The following is a 20264-nucleotide window of genomic DNA, read 5'->3' on the forward strand; positions in this document are numbered from 1 at the left end:
TCAGCAGCTCTGGGAGTGATGTTTGTTTCAGCTTATGAGATTGTGCTCTCAAGATCAGTCCAATGGGGTAAGAAGAAAACTGGGAAAGAGGTCTGGTTGAGCAAACACACAGAAATACATTTTGTGGAGATAAAAGGGAAAAATCATACATGGTAAGGTCACTTCTGGGAAAATGCGGATAATGTCAAATTTATTGATAAAGGAAAAATCAAGGAAGTTGACTGGCCTCAATTTCATAAGTAATATAGCTTACAGAATTTCAATCCTGAGTGTATACCCAAAGGGAATAAAAACAGGATACTGAAGAGGTACATGCACTCCCATTGTTTAGTACAGCATTATTCATAATGGCCACAACATAGAAATCACTGACATACCTGTCAATAGATGAATGGATAAAGAAGATATGGTATATGTACACAACAGAATATTATTAAGCCATGAGAAAGAAGGAGAAATCCCATCATTTCAGACAACATGGATGGACCTTGAGGATACTGTGTTGAGTGAGATAAGTCAAACAGAGAGAGACAAATACTGTATGATGTTACTTACATGCAGAACCTAAAGAAATGAAACTCATAAAAACAGAGTACAGTGGTGGCTATCAGGGATGGGGGGCTGTTGGAGGAATAGGAGAGACACCACACTGTCTTGATGACCACAGCTTTGTAGTACAACCTGAAATCTGGCATTGTGATGCCCCCAGATATAGTTTTCTTTTTTAAAATTCCCCTGGCTATTCGGGGTCTTTTCTGATCCACACAAATTTTAAGATAATTTGTTCTAACTCTCTGAAGAAAGTCCATGGTATTTTGATAGGGATTACATTAAATGTGTAAATTGCCCTGGGTAACACTGACATTTTCACAATATTAATTCTTCCAATCCATGAGCATGGAATATTTTTCCATCTCTTTGTGTCTTCCTCAATTTCTTTCAGAAGTGTTCTATAGTTTTTAGGGTATAGATCCTTTACCTCTTTGGTTAGGTTTATTCCTAGGTACTGGCACAAAAACAGACACATAGATCAATGGAACAGAATAGAGAACCCAGAAGTGAACCCTGAACTTTATGGTCAACTAATATTCGATAAAGGAGGAAAGACTATCCATTGGAAGAAAGACAGTCTCTTCAATAAATGGTGCTGGGAAAATTGGACATCCACATGCAGAAGAATGAAACTAGACCACTCTCTTGCACCATACACAAAGATAAACTCAAAATGGATGAAATAAATGTAATATCTAAATGTAAGACAAGATTCCATCAAAATCCTAGAGGAGAACACAGGCAAAACCCTTTTTGAACTCAGCCACAGTAACTTCTTGCAAGATACATCCATGAAGGCAAAAGAAACAAAAGCAAAAATGAACTATTGGGACTTCATCAAGATAAGAAGCTTTTGCACAGCAAAGGATACAGTCAACAAAACTCAAAGACAACCTACAGGATGGGAGAAGATATTTGCAAATGACGTATCAGATAAAGGGCTAGTTTCCAAGATCTATAAAGAACTTCTAAAACTCAACAGCAAAGAAACAAACAATCCAATCATGAAATGGGCAAAAGACATGAAGAGAAATCTCACAGAGGAAGACATAGACATGGCCAACATGCACATGAGAAAATGCTCTGCATCACTTGCCATCAGGGAAATACAAATCAAAACCACAATGAGATACCACCTCACACCAGTGAGAATGGGGAAAATTATCAAGGCAGGAAACCACAAATGTTGGAGAGGATGCGGAGAAAAGGGAACCCTCTTGCACTGTTGGTGGGAATGTGAACTGGTGCAGCCACTCTGGAAAACTGTGTGGAGGTTCCTCAAACAGTTAAAAATAGACTTGCCCTACGACCCAGCAATTGCACTGCTGGGGATTTACCCCAAAGATACAGACGCAATGAAACGCCGGGACACCTGCACCCCGATGTTTCTAGCAGCAATGTCCACAATAGCCATACTGTGGAAGGAGCCTCGGTGTCCATCGAAAGATGAATGGATTAAGAAGCTGTGGTTTATGTATACAATGGAATATTCCTCAGCCATTAGAAATGACAAATACCCACCATTTGCTTCAACGTGGATGGAAGTGGAGGGTATTATGCTGAGTGAAGTAAGTCAATCGGAGAAGGACAAACATTGTATGTTCTCATTCATTTGGGGAATATAAATAATAGTGAAAGGGAATAGAAGGGAAGGGAGAAGAAATGTGTGGGAAATATCAGAAAGGGAGACAGAACATAAAGACTCCTAACTCTGGGAAACAAACTAGGGGTGGTGGAAGGGGAGGAGGGGGCAGGGGGTGAATGGGTGACGGGCACTGAGTGGGGCGCTTGATGGGATGAGCACTGGGTGTTATTCTGTATGTTGGTAAATTGAACACCAATAAAAAATAAATTTATTTAAAAAAAGGAATAGGAGAGACACTATTTAAGGGCATAAATTTGCAACTAGTACACGAATAAACCCTGGAGATCTAATGTAAAGCAGATTGTATTATAATCATTGAACTTGGTAAGAGATCTTAATTCCACCACACAAAAAAAGAAATGATAATTATGTGATGTGAAAGAGGTGCGAATAAATGCTATGATGGCAATCATATTACAATATATAAATGTATCAAATCAACAAGTTGTGCACCTTAAACTTACACGATGTTATAAACCTCCAAATAGGGCTTTAAAATACTATCTAAGCAATGTCCTCTCTCAATTCTCCATTGTCATCGTCTGCACAACTCCATCCCCCAAAATGAGATGATTTCCCTAAGTTACTAGTATTACTATATTAAACAGGTAGCCCCTGCCCACCAACTTTGATCATCTTAGCTGCATGAATCTGTTTCCTGAAAACATGTTAATTTTTTTAACTTTAAAGTTTATTAATTTCTTCGCCAGCATCAAATCATCCTTTTTTCACATGGATCCATTCATCCATTCATTCAACAAATGTTTACCAAGTACATCCACTTTGTGCAAGCTACTGAACTAAGCAATAGAAAGAAAAAGACAGGCAAGGCACAATTGACCCTGTCCTGAGGCATGGATGCCTAGCAAATACAAGTAAACATGGAGTCCCAAGAGTATGCAAAAGGCTATGACAGAGGATAAGTACTAGGAACTATGAGGGCACGTTATTGGTCAAGGTCTTGGGGTGTCAGGAAAGCTCTTCAAGGGAAACAACATCAAAGTGGAAACATAAAGGAAGAAAAGAATTCATCCAAGCAAATAACAGAGAGAAGAATGTTCTAATCAGGACTGAGATGTATTTTCAAAACACTAGAGATGAGAGATACATTCCAGAAATTACAAGTGTGTGACTATGTATATTAGTGGGAGACTGGGGGTGGAAATGTGATGGAAGGTAGAAGATGGGATGATGCTCATGTTTCCAGAGATGTAAGCAAGAGAGAAGTTGTAAAGCACCTCATAATCCATATTAAATGTTTTGAATTCTATCCTGACAGCATGAGAGCCTTTGGAGGTTTTTAAACAGGAGAACCATGAAAATACATTTCTGGTTTTTTTTTTAATTACATTTTATTTATTTATTTATTTATTTATTTATTTATTTATTTATTTATTTATGAAAGACACAGAGAAGCAGAGACATAGGCAGAGGGAGAAGCAGGCTGCCTGCGGGGAGCCCGATGTGGAATTTGATCCCAGAATCCCAGGATCACTACCTGAGCCAAAGGCAGATACTCAATTACTGAGGCCACCTAGGTGCCCCAGGATTTCTTTTTAGTACAGTGACAACAGATTAAAAAGTCAATTAAAGGAAAATATGAATTACAGTAGGCCATATATAAGTTTAAAGTGTTCAGAGTAGCGGTGTCAGAGGCCAAGTGAGGGACTGTTTCACAAAAAGGAAGAAAATTAAAAATGTTAAGTCTATGTGGAAGATTGAATATTACAGAAGAGAGGACACCATCACTAAAGCAGTCCTTGAGGGCATAAGGATATGATACAGAGCACCTATTGAGGAGGCAGCTTTGGAGGAGAGACACATCTTCCATTGGAACAGGAGAAAAGAGAAGTGGTGGATATGGATGAGATAAAGTTTTAAACTTGCTATCAGCAATTGAAAAAAATTCTCTTCTACTTCTGTTTTCTTTAAGATCTGTTGGCAAGATTTGTTGCCATGAGCGATAGGAGAAGAGATAGGGTAAAGAGTTTGAGAAGAGTGGGGAACCTGAAATAGTCACATTGGAAAATGGCACAGAAAAATAACTGAATGCACACAGAAGCATCTCTGGATAATGGTAAGTGTTTGGCTGAGACTGAAACCATACATTTCTAGTGTCATGAATCTGGATAATTTGTGTGAATGCTCCAGACAGAGCTCCAGACAGAGCTCAACAGCGCAGATACAGGTATCTAGTGAGTAGACATTTGGAATGGCTTAGCTCTAAGGTCTTGCTGGGTGGGTACAGAGGAAGAATCAAAGGGTATATGAGTGAGGATACTGACAAATACATGGTCCAAAGGAATGAAGAATGGAGGGAAAGCTGAAAAGGAATGCAATGGGGATGGGGAGGAAGACCAATGGATATAACAAATGGGGCAAGAAGCAAAATGTCTCTGTGAAGTAAAAGGTCAAGCGCATACGAGACTGAAAGAAACTGAAGTGGAAGAGTGGCATTTGTGAATTTATTTATTTTTAATTAATTAATTAATTAATTTAGGTATTTGTGAATTTAAATATTCAGAGGTGGGAAAGAAGTTCCAGAAGAGGACCAAGGTGCAGTGGTAAACTTGAGAGTGAAGAGGTGTGGAAGAGAAGTCACTGGAGTTGAGGTTGCTGAGAAACTGAGAGGCAAGGTGTTGTGCATCATCTACATAGACATGCAAGGGTAGTACAAGTCAGGGTGGAAAGAGAAACTAGTAGCTGTGGCTAATGTCTTGAGTACAAGGGCATAATTGCATTGGCAGGTATGGTCAAGAAGAGAGATTAAGGGTAATATAGTCAGATGATCTGAGTCCCAGAGGGGCAGTGGTTTTTATGTGAGGCTAAATTAGTGGCAATTTGGAAGAGGCCAAAGAGGGGAATACTGAACCCATTTTCTACCCTGAAGAAAGTGAGGTATGGATAAACAATCCGACTATGTAAGAGAGCTTCAGGGGAAGCAATTTCCTCAGGAGCAGCCAGGAGGTATCTGAGCCAGGATGGGACCAACAGAGATGAGCTGAGGAGGTAATGGTGTTGGATAACTGCAGAAGAGGGTGTTACAAATCACAGACGAAAGTCTAAGATAATGGGGAGAGGGGATAGTTTGAAGTAGATTCAAAGAAGGAGGGTACACGAGACAAAAAAATAACTAAAAGGTCCTATGTCTTGAGTGTTGATCAAAGACATCTGGAATGTTGAATGCATAGTGAGTTCAGCTGGCCTCAGGGTTTCCAAAGAATTAATCCGTTTTCCCTTTGGAGTTGTAGATACCTACACTGCTTAGAAAGATTTAGTTACAGACTGTGTTCAGTCTTGCTTACTGAGGAGCCCACTCAAGGTGAACAGACTAGACAAATAATTATTTAGTCCCCAAGCCTCATCTGTTAGGAAGGGCAAGAGTCATTGAGACTGTAGCCATCAGTCACGGCTTAAAATCTGGCCAAGTGACAGTCTTTGAAGGGTGGAGAAACTCACTCCTCTTTGGGCTTCCTCTAAATGCCTCTAAGAGCCATCATTGCAGAGAGGCTGGCTTCTGGAAAGAGGCTCCTCAGGTCCTGGTGGAGAAGCTGCCAATGGGAATGGCAAGTCCTAGCAGTTACACCAGAGTTGAGAAAGAGCTACAGCCCCTGGTGGCTGGGGGGACTCCAATCTCTCTTCAATTAAAAAAAAAAAATTCTATATATTTTTAAATTGATGACAAACTTAAAAAAAACTTGGATGTTCAGTACACAGAGCACTTTATTTTTCTTAACCATTTAAGACTAAATTGCTGAATAGATGCTACTTACTCATGAATTCTTTATGTATGTTTGTTACAGAACATTCTCCTCTATAACCACAATACATCTATCAAAACAAAAAATTTGTGACAGAGAATAGTGATGCTAGCACCTAATTCAGACTCCTTTTAAGTTTTGCACATTTTCCTAACAATATCCTTCATAACAAACAGTTTCAGTCCAGAATCACACATGTGGTTATCATTTCCCTTGGTCTCCTTGAGTCTGGAACAGATTCTCAGTCTTCCTTGGACTGTCCTGACGCTTTAGAAAATTACAAACCAGTTACTCTGTAGTATATCCCTCGACTTGATTTTGTTTGATGTTTCCTCTTAATTAGATTTGGAATACACATTTCTGGAAAGAGTATTTCAGAAGTGACAGCATGTTCTTCTCACTGACTTCTATCAGATGGCAAGCGATTTCTATCTGTCCCATTACAGGTGATATTTGCATTGATCTCTTAGGTGAAACTGTATCTGTAAGGCTTCTCCACTGTAAAGTTCCTCCTTTCCCCTTAGAAATTAGATACCATTTTGTAGAGAGATACTTTGAAACTATATAAAAATCCTGATCCTTTTCAAATTTTCAATTTATGGAAATGAATTTATTTATATCTAAGTGAATTTCCAATTTTACTCAATGGGTTTTAATCCATTATCTTTGTTATTCATATGCTCAAATTACCCCAAATTTGGTCAGAAGGAGCCCATGCAGCCAGCTTCTGTTTCCTTTTGACATGTCCCCAAAATTCTTCTAACACTTCTGTGCTTTCTGGCACAAGATGACTTATCTTGCATTTTCCCTGCCCTATCCCTGGAATCAGTCATTTCTTCAAGGAGCTCTGGTTCCTTTGCATGGAAAACAGTTTTTAAAAACTGAGATCTGAATGCTAAAATGTGCTCATTGCTATTGGGGTAGCACTGTTCCAAGCTTCTATCAGTGCAAAGAGCTATGAAATATATGAATACAGATACATATCCAAGTTACTTCCATGTCCATACATTTATACCTTTAATTATCTATCTGTATATCTACCTATCTAGGTAATGATCACCTCTCTATCCATCATTTATCCATCTAGACTATGCATTCCTATGGATACTTCCAAATCCGATCCAACACAACAGGGTTAATAAACCTGATAAGAAAATGAGAATACTCATTTGCTCCCTTTTTATATTTGTATTTGTAAGTTCCTTTCCAAAATGATGTTACAAATTGGCTGTCTCCAATTACTTACATTCACTTAATTGATCAATCCTGCTGGATGTAACCTGTCACCACTCTTTCCCTGTGTGACTGCTCTTCCCTGTGCCACAACTCTGATTCCATAATCCAAGCCAAAAATTCCCATGGACAGCGACTCACCCCACTTGGTTTCTAACACCTTCCATCACTCCTCTGCAGGGATGCCCTCTTCATCTTACTTGGGCTCTGGTATTCCTCACCATGTCCCTCTTCCCCCACCTTGCTTGACTTCAACACCTCACACCAGAACATCTCCTACATGGATGTTCTCCTCCCCATTGTGGGCTCTGCCACGGCACACCAGGAGAGCATTCCTTGGAGATTCTTTTCTTATCCTACTGGGCTCCAACTCCCCGCACTGGGCCACTCCTCCTCCTCCTTATCCTGCTCAGGTTTTGACACTCTATGCCAGCTTCCCATTCCCTTGCATAGATGTCCTCCTTACTCTGACCAGGCTCTGACTCCACATCCAAGCCACCTCTTCTCTTTGCAGGGAGGCCCTTTTCACCCTGCTAGGCTCTGACACCCAACACGCTTGGCTGTAGCAACTATACCCTGCTTCAGTTTTTGGCCACTACAACCACTCCTTGATACACATATACCAGGATGCCTGCTTTGCTCCATCCCACCTAAGGATTTAGGGCTGCATTCTTCATGGAAGGAAGACAAGTGTGAAATGGTTTTAACATAGATAATGAAGGGCTTCGAGGTATCCACAGACTCATAATTTATAATTTTTATAATTTTTAAAATCATAATGTTTATAACTGTCTAGTGTATCATTTCTATGAATTACTAATTTATTTATGGATTTATTAATTCAGTGAGTTCATTGATATCTCATAAGATGCAAAACCACTCTTTTCAATAATTCTGAGGAAGGGTTTATTTTATCAGACATCTATCTCCCATGTGCAGATTAAGTGGACCACCACCAGTGTCTGCCATTTTGAAGAAGACTACAATCTAAAAAGTTTTTGAGAATTGTATGAATGTAGCAACTGCCTTATGATTAATAAAAAATGATGCAAAATTCCAGCTTTTCACTGTGTAATCACCATGGTTTTAAGGAAAATCTGAGTTCAGTCATGATGGAACCAGCCATTTGAACTATAGTTACTGCCTAGCAAATGCCATTTTTTTTCAATCCTCTTATTTTTTCATGCACATTTTTAGGTATAGCTGGAGACCAAGAATATGGATGGCATTTTTATTATTTGTAATGAAATTAGAAAATCAACTTGCAAAATGTTAACTTTAAATAAGATTCTTTTTTTTTCATTGTGTTGACTAACTGTCAGATTTTGTTTAGAGATTTGCTGTATGTGTAGACCATCACTTTGCATGCAGGTTTTTTCTACGTATTTTTATTTTAATACTTTCATGTTAAAGTGCTTCGTAATGTTTCATATTTGTGTACTTATTCTTGTCATCTAAAAACATTCACTATTTAGCCAAAGACACACTAATTTCCATATTTTACATCTTTTCTTTATATCGTGAATGTGTTTAAAATAATAACCACTTAAAAAGTGAAGCTGTTGATTCAATTATTTACTTTTGTGTAGCTCAAAAAAGGATGAGCAGAATAGGTGAGGGATTAGTGAATTTAATTTTTTCTATCGAAGATATTTTTCCTTTGTAAAATATATGTGTAATCATTTCTTAAAACTAGCACACTTTAGCTCTATTTCTGCATGAAACTCCATTGAAAAAAACTATTTTGAAATTCAACAGTAGCTAAATTAGAATTTCTTCCTGGAATAGGGAATGACAAGGTAATTTCTCTTCCCAAATGTGAATGAAAAGGAATTATTTTCTCTGATTTTTAGCTTATATAAATTTCGTAGGCTTTTCCTTTTTCCAAAAATGCTAAAACTGCAGTGATTTTAGTAGCATATTTTGCTCAATTTATTTTTCAGAAGTCCATTATTTTTAAAAATATATGACAATACACCAAATTTAAAGATTCTGAAATACAATGCACAATACAGATTTCAATAATGGCTACAACACTGTAGGTGTTATATAATTTATTAGTTTTACTAATGAGTTCACCCTTCCTTAAGGTAGTTATTATGTGAAAGATGCTGACTATGTGTGTTGATCAATTTCCAATCTCATCAGAAATGTATTTAATCCTTTTTTCTATCCTACCTTTTTCTTTCTTATCTTGAAATGACACATTCTTTTTCTATTAATAGACATGTGGGAATCAGGAGTAATTTTTTTTTCTTTTCTGCTTGCATTACAAAATGAAAATAAATGTGTGCTCCTCCCTGAGTGTGGCTTATGATTTAATAATGCCACAGTTTCTGGTCTTGTCGGTATTCTTACCTCTGCAAGCATAATTTGAGGTCACCAATCTCAGGAACACCTCATGTCATGTGGGTATCAGGAATAAAAAGTAATTCTCATAAGTGGTCTGCCTTTAAGCACCAACCATATCAGGTGCAAGGAGAAATGCAAAATTTTTGCCATATAGTTTTTTATTCGTTTGGAGCTTTCTCTATGGCTAACTCATAAAAATTTATATTTCCATTTCAAGTGCTTTAAACTTTTACCAATCTAATAACTGAATATATATTTATTTTTAATGAATTACCCTGAAATAGTCTTTTATTTACAATGCAAAATGTACAAACATTTTACATTCTAAAATAGAATATAATTAAGGTATGATATAGTTTTTATAATTAAAGACTATGTAGCCTGTGATAGTCTATGAAAAAGAATAATTCAAAACAAATTTTATCCCATTTTTAAGTCTAGAAAATATTTTGTAATATTTGGTATAAAGCAGATAAAACATACTGTGGTTACCAAAAGAATATCTATTACATAGCCTCCTACTTTTTCTGAAACTTTCTCCCCTAAGCTCAAATGAGTAAATATCCCAAGGGGAAAAATGTCTGTTATCTACAGTTAATTTGTTTTTTTTTTATACAGTTAATTTCTTGATTAGATCCACACTTGAAGTTTGTTGTGACAGACTGACTTCTCCCCGCCCCCTTCACAATGTTACTGTAAGTTTCTTAAGATTTCAGAGGAAGTTTGCTATCTAAGAGTTGGAACCAATTTTTTAAATTTGCATAATACATGTGTCCAGTCAGATGAACTGCTGATTTAACTCCATCTTTTAAAGATAGAGTAAGACTCTGCACAAACGTGGAAAGGTCAAATTATGCTAATGAGAACCATTTAGTCAGCTGCTTGACACTTATTGGACATGGTAATCAAATTGCAGTGTAGGCAGTAAACCCACTGTATAGTATGGCTTTTAAATCCATAAAGTGTGCAAGAAATTTTCCTAGACCACTACATTCAGCTTAAAGATGTGTTAAACAAAAGATGTGTGACTCTGAGGCAGCCCCAGGGAGGACTGAAGGAAAGAGACAGCTGTGCTCCTCAGCAGTGACCCTGCTTTTGGGACAAAGAAACAGTGCATGTAAGAAAGTAGCCACCTGTGAAGATTTGGCCATAGGGCCGAGATGAAAGTAGGGAAGGGGGAGAGCAAAGTAGTTGTAAAAGGGCAGGAAAGTATTAAATTTCAATAGTGAACACAGATGTTTTATTAGAGAAGGAAAGGTATTTACTGTTGTCAAAAACTACATATATGGGGAAGGGGGTGCGAGTAGGGTTGGGGAGGGACTTTTTACTTATTCTTATACTAGGAATAGCCCACTATTGCATCATCAAACTAAGAAATTGACTTCATTGGTGTTTGGTATTGTTTAACAGGCTAGATTCAATTTTTTAAAATAATAATAAATAAGTAAACAAATAATTCTGGTCAAACCTTCATATTAATTTTATAATCTCCAGAAATCTATTGGCATGGACCCAGAGCCAGAGAATCCCAAAACACAGCCTTATCTGCTGTTCTTGGGAACCTCCTAATAAACTATACCTATTTAAAATGAATGAACCTTCTCCTCAGGCCCAGCTTGTGAACCTCCTCTCCTTCTCCACCTCTCCCCCCACACAATCCCTTCTCTCTCTTATATATATATATGTTAATAATATCTCTTGTGCAATTACTTTCCAATACTATTTTTATATGTTAGATGAGTACAACTAATGATAAAAAATAAGATCTAGCATAGAAAAGGAAACAGTCAACAAAACTAAAAGGCAACCTATAGAATGGGAGAAGATATTTGTAAATGTCCTATCAAATAAGGGCTAGCATCCAAAATCTACAAAGAACTTATCAAACTCAACACCCAAAACTCAAAAAATCCAGCCAAGAAATGGGCAGAAGACATAAGCAGACATTTTACCAAAAAAAGACATAAAATGACCAACAGACACATGAAAAAAATGTTCCACATCAGACAACATTAGGGAAATACAAATCAAAACCACAATGAGATACCACCTTACACGGTCAAAATGGCTGAAATTTATGACTGAGGAAATGACAGATGTTGGCAAAGATGCAGAGAAAGGGGAACCCTCTTACACTGTTGGTGCAGCTACTCTGGAAAACAGTATGGAGGTTCCTTAAAAAGCTGAAAATAAAATAAAATAAAATAAATAAAATAAAATAAAATAAAATAAAAGTTGAAAATAGAACTACCCTATGATCCAGCAATTGTTCTACTAGGTATTTATCCAAAGAATTCAAAGTGAGGGGATCCCTGGGTGGCGCAGCGGTTTGGCGCCTGCCTTTGGCCCAGGGCGCGATCCTGGAGACCCGGGATCGAGTCCCACGTCGGGCTCCCGGTGCATGGAGCCTGCTTCTCCCTCTGCCTGTGTCTCTGCCTCTCTCTCTCTCACTGTGTGCCTATCATAAATAAATAAAAAACTTAAAAAAAAAATTAAAAATTAAAAAAAAAAAAGAATTCAAAGTGACTGGAAAGGGCACCTGCACCCCAATGTTTATAGCAGCAATGTCCACAGTAGCCAAACTATGGAAAGAGCCCAGATGTTCATTGACAGATGAATGAATAAAGATGTGATATACACACACACACACACACACACACACACACAATAGACTACTACTCAGCCATCCAAAAAAATGAAATCTTGCCATTTGCAACAATGTGGATGGAACTAGAGGACATTATGTTAAGTGAAATAAGTCAATCAGAAAAAGACAATTATCATATGATCTCACTCATACATGGGATTTAAAAAACAAAACAGATGAACATAGGGGGAGATAAGGAAAAATAAAATAAAATGAAAACAGAGAGGGAGGTAAACTATAAAAGACTCTTAACTATAGAGAACAAACTGAGGGTTGCTGGAGGGAGGGAAGGTAGGTGGAGGGATGGGGTAACTGGATGATGGGCATTATGGAGGGCACTTGAAGTAATGAGCACTGGGTGTTACATGTTTAGAATCACTAAATTCTACCTCTGAAACTAGTAATATATGTTAATTTTAAATTTAAAAAATACTTTAGTAAGAAGCAAAAAAAAAATCTAAATAGTGAATGCTGTCATACAGTATTTCCCAGTGTGATCAAATAGTAACACAAATGGGAAGTTGAGCAATTTGATAATAGCAGAAATAGTGAGATGTAGAGAAGATTGTCATCTTAGACTATGAGAAACATATTTAGAGGGCTACAGGGAACACTAAGGAGATGAACTGCTGTGAGACTGGGAAGCTTTCTTAATTAGCAAATATTTCTTTTTCTAGATTATTTTTGCCAACCTTTTGCAAAAGATGTTTCAAGAAATAATGGTTCCAACAATGCCCCTTTTTTAAAATTAATTTTAAAAAAATTAATGATTAAATGAATGTGTGTATATGTGGTGTATTAAACCCCCTCTTGGAGATTCACAATATATGTGAGCAAAATAAAGGTTATGTAATATTTACAGCTTTTGAAAACCTGTTTAAAATCGTTTCATTTGTCTGACCCTACTTACTTCCCATTTTAACCCTAATCAACTTCCTGTTTTAACCCTAATCATTTCCTGTGACAACACTACAATTCTGTAACATACAATTTTTTTTAACTGATATATTTTTCTATCTGCTATTTATTCCTATATTTTTATATCTGCTCATTTATTCTTTTCTGAGATCATTGCATTTTAATTATCAGGGATTCAAATCAAATTTTAGTAAGTCCCAGAGTAAAATCCAGTTCAGACATTACTTTTCTTCTTCAAAATATTTTAGCTCTTCTTTACATGTTTAGTTTCTAAATCAATGTTAGAACTTTTTTCAAATTAAAACATCCTTTTGGGGATCCTTGGATGGCTCAGTGGTTTAGCACCTGCCTTTGGCCCAGGGCAAGATCCTAGAGTCCTGGGATCCAGTTCAGCATCAGGCTCCCTGCATGGGGACAGCTTCTCCCTCTGTCTGTGTCTCTGCCTCTCTCTCTCTCCCTGTCTCTCATGAATAAATAAAAATATTTTTAAAAATTAAAAAAATAAAACATCCTTTTGGGTTTTTTATTAGAATTCAGTAATACTTTAACAGAGAAGAGCTGATAAAGTTATTTGAATATCTGAATGAATCTGAATATTTGAGTATCTTCTATTCTTATTGAAGAATAGATCATGTCTTCATTTGTTCAAGTCATTTATGGAAGGAAAAATTACTCATAAATATTTAAAGTTTTCTTCCTACATGATTCATTTTTTGTTGTTGATATTTTAGTGAGATTTTTAGTCTCATATAATGTTTATGGATTTAGAGAAAACTTTTGATTTTTTTCTTCAGACTTATTCTATAGCTGCCAGTCATCTGAACTATTGGAATTTTTTGGATGATTTTCTTTGAATTTCTAAATTATATTTAAAAAAAACAATAATTTTGTGCTTTATTATCCTTTTTATTGATAGAACTTCTGTTTCTGCTTTGTTTCTTGCATTGCTCTGAAATGTAACTGTTAGCAATAATAACACACACCCTTATCCCAATTTTTGGCATTAAAGGGAATGACTACAGTTTTTCACAATTAAATAAACTGTTGGCAATTGATTTGAAGTGGGGACTATCTTGTTAAGGAATTATTCTTCAAGTCCTATATCACATATAGTTTTATACATAAACAGGTTTCATTGTATCATGGGTTTTCAAAATCTATCTCAATGATCAACTGGTTTATCAGTATTATCCTTTTGTAAGAATTATGTTAACATAATAATAAATAACCACCCTTACATTCCTTGCTAACACTAATTGATTACATTAGATTTTTCTTAAATAAACCAAAGGATATGCTTTATCATTATTTAACTTTTTTCATATAGATTCCTAACAATTTTTCTGAGGTTTTCTTTGGCCGGGGAAAGGGGGGGCCAGAGGGATTTTTTTTACATTATTTATAGCAAGAATATTGTCCATTCTTCTTTGACCTAGCACCTTGGTAAATATTTTCCTTTAGTCATTACTTGAATATTTTCTTTTTGTAAAGGGCTAGAAGTGGTGTTGATCACCATTTAAGAAAGAAATCCCGAATGAAGACTAAAATAAGCCATGACATATCAGAGCTGAGGATTCTTAAAAAGATATGACCTAAGATATGTGTGTCTAATACATTATAGATACATAGATATCTATACATAGATACATTTCTTACATAAAACTATACTGCCCATGGCACCCTTCTTAGCTAAGGACTTTAAAATGGTCAGCCAATGATATACTTAAGGTAAAAGCCAAATTTTTACCATTCTTGGGAGACTGGGACCCACTTGTAAATACACACACAGAGACTCATACATACATTCATACAAATATGCACATATACCCTTATACTTTACTTAGGTAAAGCAAGTGAAAAACATATAAAAGGGGAAAAGATAAATGTGACCTCTTTCTTAATTTTACCCAGACCTGCCTATACAAATCCAAGTTTTTAAAAATCACATCCTATCTCTGTGTTCAGTAAGATCCACATTAAAAAGAAAAAAAAAAAAGATTTATTTATTTTGGAAGGCGGGAACAGAGGGAGAAAGAGAATCTCAAACAGTTACCTGCTGAGCATGGAGCCTGACATGGGGCTCGATCTCACAAACCTAAGATCATGACCTTAGCCTAAACCAAGAGTCAGACACTTAACCAACTGAGTCACCAGGTGTTCCTCAGTAAGATCCATTTTAATGCTGAATTATGAGTGTAGCTTACTTAATCTGTTCATATACCATTGTGTGTCACCAACTAGGAAAGGTCTTTTGCTTAACATGTCTAAATGGGTTTTCAGTAGCACAGATTCTTTTAGACATCATTAGACTTAACCAGCTGGGTCGTGTACAACCTGGAATGAGGAGCCTCCTGCTATTCAGAGGAGAGAATACCAACTAAAATTTAAACATCCTCAAAGAGTTTTGTTGCTTGTCAAGAAAAAGGGGCCTGAACTTTGGATTATCTTTAGGGTGTTCATAGAGCAAACATTTCTGAAATAACCATTACAGAGTAAAGCACTAAGACCTAAACAGGAAAGAGGCTCTGAGAGTTTACCGTGATCCATATATTCAAAGCAGGAACCCTCTGATGTCTGATAAAAAGACCTGGGTCTTGGACACAATCTTTGGGGCCCTAGGTTCTACAGCCATTCCAGAAGTTGGCCACTCAGGCAGGAAGAACAGAAGCCACAGCAGCACATCATATGCTATGAAAGGAAAGGGGCACAATACCAGGAGCTGTGCTCTTTTGCTTCAGCAGACTTAGTCCTCATTTCATTATCTCTGACCCCTCTCAAGATCAATCCAATTTAAAAAATGGGCAAAGGACCTGGACAGACATTTTTTTGATGACGACATACAGATGGCTAAAAGACACATGGAAAGATGTTTGACATCACTCAGCGTCAGGGAAATGTAAATCAAAACCATGATGAGATATCACCTCACACCTGTCATGGCAATTATCAAAAATACAAGAGATAACAAGTGTTGGGGAGAATGTGAAAAAAAAAAAGGAACCACATGCACTGATGATAAAACTATAAATTGGTGCAGTCACTGTGGAAAACACTATAGAGGTTCCTCAAAAAATTAAAAATAGAACTACCAGACGATCCAGTAATTCCCTCTCTGGGTATCTCTCTGAAGAAAATGAAAACTCTAATTTGAAAAGATATCTGCACTCCCATGTTCCCTGCAGCATTACTTACAATAGTCAAGATATGGAAGCAATCTAAGTGTCCACTGCAGGATGGGTAAAGAAGATGAAATGAAATCTTGCCATTTGCGGCAACATGGATGGAACTGAGGATAAGTATTCTGCTAAATGAAGTCAGACAGAGAAAGACAAATACTGTATGATCTCACTTATAGGTAGAATCTAAAAACCAAAACAAACAAACAAAATAAAACTCATAGAATCAGAGAAAAAAAATGATGGTTGCTTGGGATGGGGGAGGGAGAATGGAGGGTGGGTGAAACTGGTGAAGGGGGTCGAGAGGTACGAAGTCCTAGTTATAAAATAAATAAGTCATGGGGATATAAAAGACATCATGACCAATAATATTCTAGTGAATATTTGAAAGTTGCCCAAAAAGTAAATATTAAAAGTTCTCATCACAAGCAAAAAAAAAACTTTTGTTATTTTTTATAATGACAAGTGGTAACTAGACCTATTGTGGTGATCATTTCACACAAATATTGAGTCATTACATCATACACATGAAACTAATATACTGTTAGATGTCAATTATATCTAAAAAAATAAATGAAAAAAAATCTTGACCAGAAATAGCCTCTTGATCTGGAAAAATCTAATCCTTATGTTTCCTCTAGCAAAAAAAAAAAAAAAATCTACAATTTTCATTTTTGTGGTTTCAGCCAAGGCAGTTTGTATGACCTCTCCACACTATGAAATGCAACTGATGAATTATCTAAGTGACCCTAACCTGTACAACTGCATAGGCTGGAATAGTGACTCCAGCCTACCCAAATGGTTTGCTCATGAAAAAGCAATATGTGTAGGAAGCAGCCACCATCCTCTCACATTAGGGAATGGGCCAGAGGTATCCACTGGGATACAATGATCTACCTTGGAACTGGCTCTGCAACTGAAACACTTGTAAATGTGATGCATTTAAAGGGACAGAGTGGTTTTCATTTTAATAGGTAAATAGTAAAATGAAATAGTCTATGTAGAAATTGGACCTGCTCAGACCAAATCATTCATATGTCTCTGCCTATAGATTCTGGAATCTTATTTCTGTCCAGATTCTCTGGGACACAACATAGCCCTGATTATAGCAAGGGGCCTTTCCTCACCTACCAGTATATTCTACTACTTTCTGCAATTGCTACACTTCTCTCTACTTACCCAGGCTCTCTCCTTCCTGGGCATTCTAAATACAAATACTTCTCCACAGACCTCTCGATCTTTTCAGAGCCAGCTACCAGCAGCTGGAGTTCTGAAGACAGTTCAAGCAGCTGAAAGGAGAGGCTCACCTAAAACACTTGATGGAAGAAAAGTCACTGTTAGGTTTAAGGAACATCTACATGGGAGGAAAATCCATTTCAAGACTGCTCATAAATCTGGAAACTGATTCACCAGGTTGAACACTTGATATCTGGTCAATATCCTTTCATACTTTGTGACTCTTTTCTGTTCTGACACTTTTCACTGTTTTAATTTATTTCAATGAACATCATCAAGTGTCCCTATTATATATACCAGGCCTCTCGGCTAATTGTGTGTTGGCAGGAGACAGATAAGATGAAAAAGACCTAGTTTCATAAACTGTCAGCTCTGTGAGAGCTTTATATCCCTGGTATGTAGAGGAGTACCAGAACAGTATTACATCCCAGGCATCTGGAAGAGTACCTGGACAGTATTATACTCTCAGTGTCTAGAACACTGTATGGTACACAGTAAGCATGAAATAAATAACCGCTGAATCAATGAAATGATCAGAGTACTCCTTATAGCCACTCACATGGAATGACTTTATGTCATGCTTGTGACTAGGAGTTGCAGATTCTAGCTAATAAACAGAAACAGGGCTCTGTTTTGTTTTACTGAGGATCAGGGGAAATTTTATGTCATCAAAATAGGAAAAGCTGCATTACTCGTCTCATCTTTGCCTCATCTATCTCCATGAAACTCTACAAATTTGAGCCCCATAGACTGCATCTCCTTCCTCCCCAGGCTTCTGCTCTCTTTCCATCCCCCAGGAACTCTGTGAGCTGTAGCTCCTGGGCCCCAGAGCTCCGTGCTATGGCTGGCAGTCAGGAGGCTGCTCCTGGCCACTCGGGAGGCAGGCACCGAGAGCGAGTCAATGGGGAGTCAGGATTCCCTGGGCCTGCCAGGCAAGAAGAGTGATCTGGAATCATTGATAGCCTCCTACCATTAGAGGGTAGATGTGCCCTGGTCTCTGATGATACATCAGTGCTGGGTGGGGAGCAAGGCGCGCTCTTCACACTTCTCTCTAATCCTCCCTTGCCTGGAAGGTCCACATGTTCCTTCTGTGGTTTTTGTTCCCCCTTGCTTATTCACAGAAGACTGGTTGGGAGGGGGTGGGAGTTTGGATGTGGATTCAGCTATAAAAAAGGCAAGCGGAATATAGAAGACAGTGAAACCACTTTCCAGTAGTGCCATTAACTTCCAGCAAGAAATACTGATGGTATTTTTTTAAGTTCAGTGAATTGAAAAGATTAGAACTAGAATAAGACTCAAGAAGAAAATCTTCCTCTAAATCAATTTCTGGTTGCTTAAAATACCTAATACATAGATTACAGCATGAAAGAAATGACAGTGACCACATGATGTTAAAATATACATTTTGTTTTAAATGGATTCTATACAAGTAGAATTCACTAATAGTATAGAATATCTTCCAATTGGTCTGGGTTGTGAGTGTTTTAAGCCTTGGTCCACGAGCAAATCACCAGTTCATACACATATCTTTTAACTTTAATTTGCACTGTGTGTAAGAGACTGGCTTTGCAGTCAGGCATCTGAGCTCAAAGTCTCACTCGGCCACTTGCTATGTCATCTGGAGCAACCCTCCTGTGGTTTTCTTCATCTGCAAAATCAGAGATGATTACAGAACCTCCTTCATGGGGTTGTATGACCATTACATGAGCAATGCATGCAAGGGCTGAGAACAGTACCTGGCACAGAATTACATGCAGTAAACATTAGTGATTCATTTTTGCTAATTAATTCTACTCAAATGATAAGAAAAACAAAAACCATTTTACATCAGCTAATGTCAAAATACTTTTAAAATGGGATTATTGTCTCATTATATATTTTTGTCATTTTCTGACCTTTTTTTGCAATGAGCATATAAAGATAAAAATGATCAACAACTAATAATATGTAATTAGAATAAACACATTTGATTACAGAAATCAATTAAGCTTTTAGAACATGAATCAGGCTTTAAAATTTTGGTTTTGAAGAGATTGAGAGATGTACTCAGATTTATAGCTTATTCTGGCAGGAAGGAATTAATACTATTTATTTGAAGTCAAGGTCAATAGTACAAATGCTGGGGAGGGTTGATGAACCAATTTGCTAAGAATGTGTCATGACTAACAGTCGCTTTACTGACCGTTGACAATAACACAGATGCTGAACCTAATTAGGGTTGGGACCAAAGGAGAATATATCATCTACCTAGGAATTATAGAACCTACCATTTTCAAATTCTATATTCTTGTATGAACCAAGCAATTAGCTATGATTAAATAAATCTGTCATTTTTGACTAGTTTTTGTGCAAAAATACATACAAACACACGATACCAAATTATTAACTATTAGTTGTACCTGTTGACTCACTGAATCACCTTAAAAAACTAGCATTTTTATAAAAGCAAAATAGTTAAAATTTAATGTAAACATTTATTCTCAAGCATAAGCAAAGGAGCACCATTTCTAGATCATTTTAAACAACAATTAAAAACATAAAAATATTTCATTTGTATTCTCACTCTTTGTGACTTCTTACATCTAAATTTATTTTCTTCATTCATATCATTCTCTGAATTATATGATACATACTATCTGAAAATCATTTTCTGATACCTTTCCTTTAGATTTTTAAAAAACTAAATCCTAGAAGGTTTGAAAATATTTGATTAGGAGAATAAATATATCTCAATTTAAAAATGT

The 20264-nt window shown here is 36.8% G+C and overlaps 1 long non-coding RNA gene across 4 annotated transcripts in view; it reads right to left on the reverse strand.

Moving 5' to 3' along the window:
* LOC144282507 (uncharacterized) overlaps positions 1–17597 on the reverse strand; it is a 127626-nt gene extending 110029 nt beyond the window's left edge. For all 4 annotated transcript variants that reach the window (XR_013350963.1, XR_013350962.1, XR_013350961.1 and 1 more), the window contains exon 1: positions 17464–17597. This is a non-coding gene — a long non-coding RNA (uncharacterized LOC144282507). The remainder of the gene's footprint in view (positions 1–17463) is intronic.
* Positions 17598–20264: the final 2667 nt, after the last annotated feature.

Source organism: Canis aureus, chromosome 13, assembly GCF_053574225.1.
Source record: "Canis aureus isolate CA01 chromosome 13, VMU_Caureus_v.1.0, whole genome shotgun sequence".
Taxonomy (NCBI): domain Eukaryota; kingdom Metazoa; phylum Chordata; class Mammalia; order Carnivora; family Canidae; genus Canis; species Canis aureus.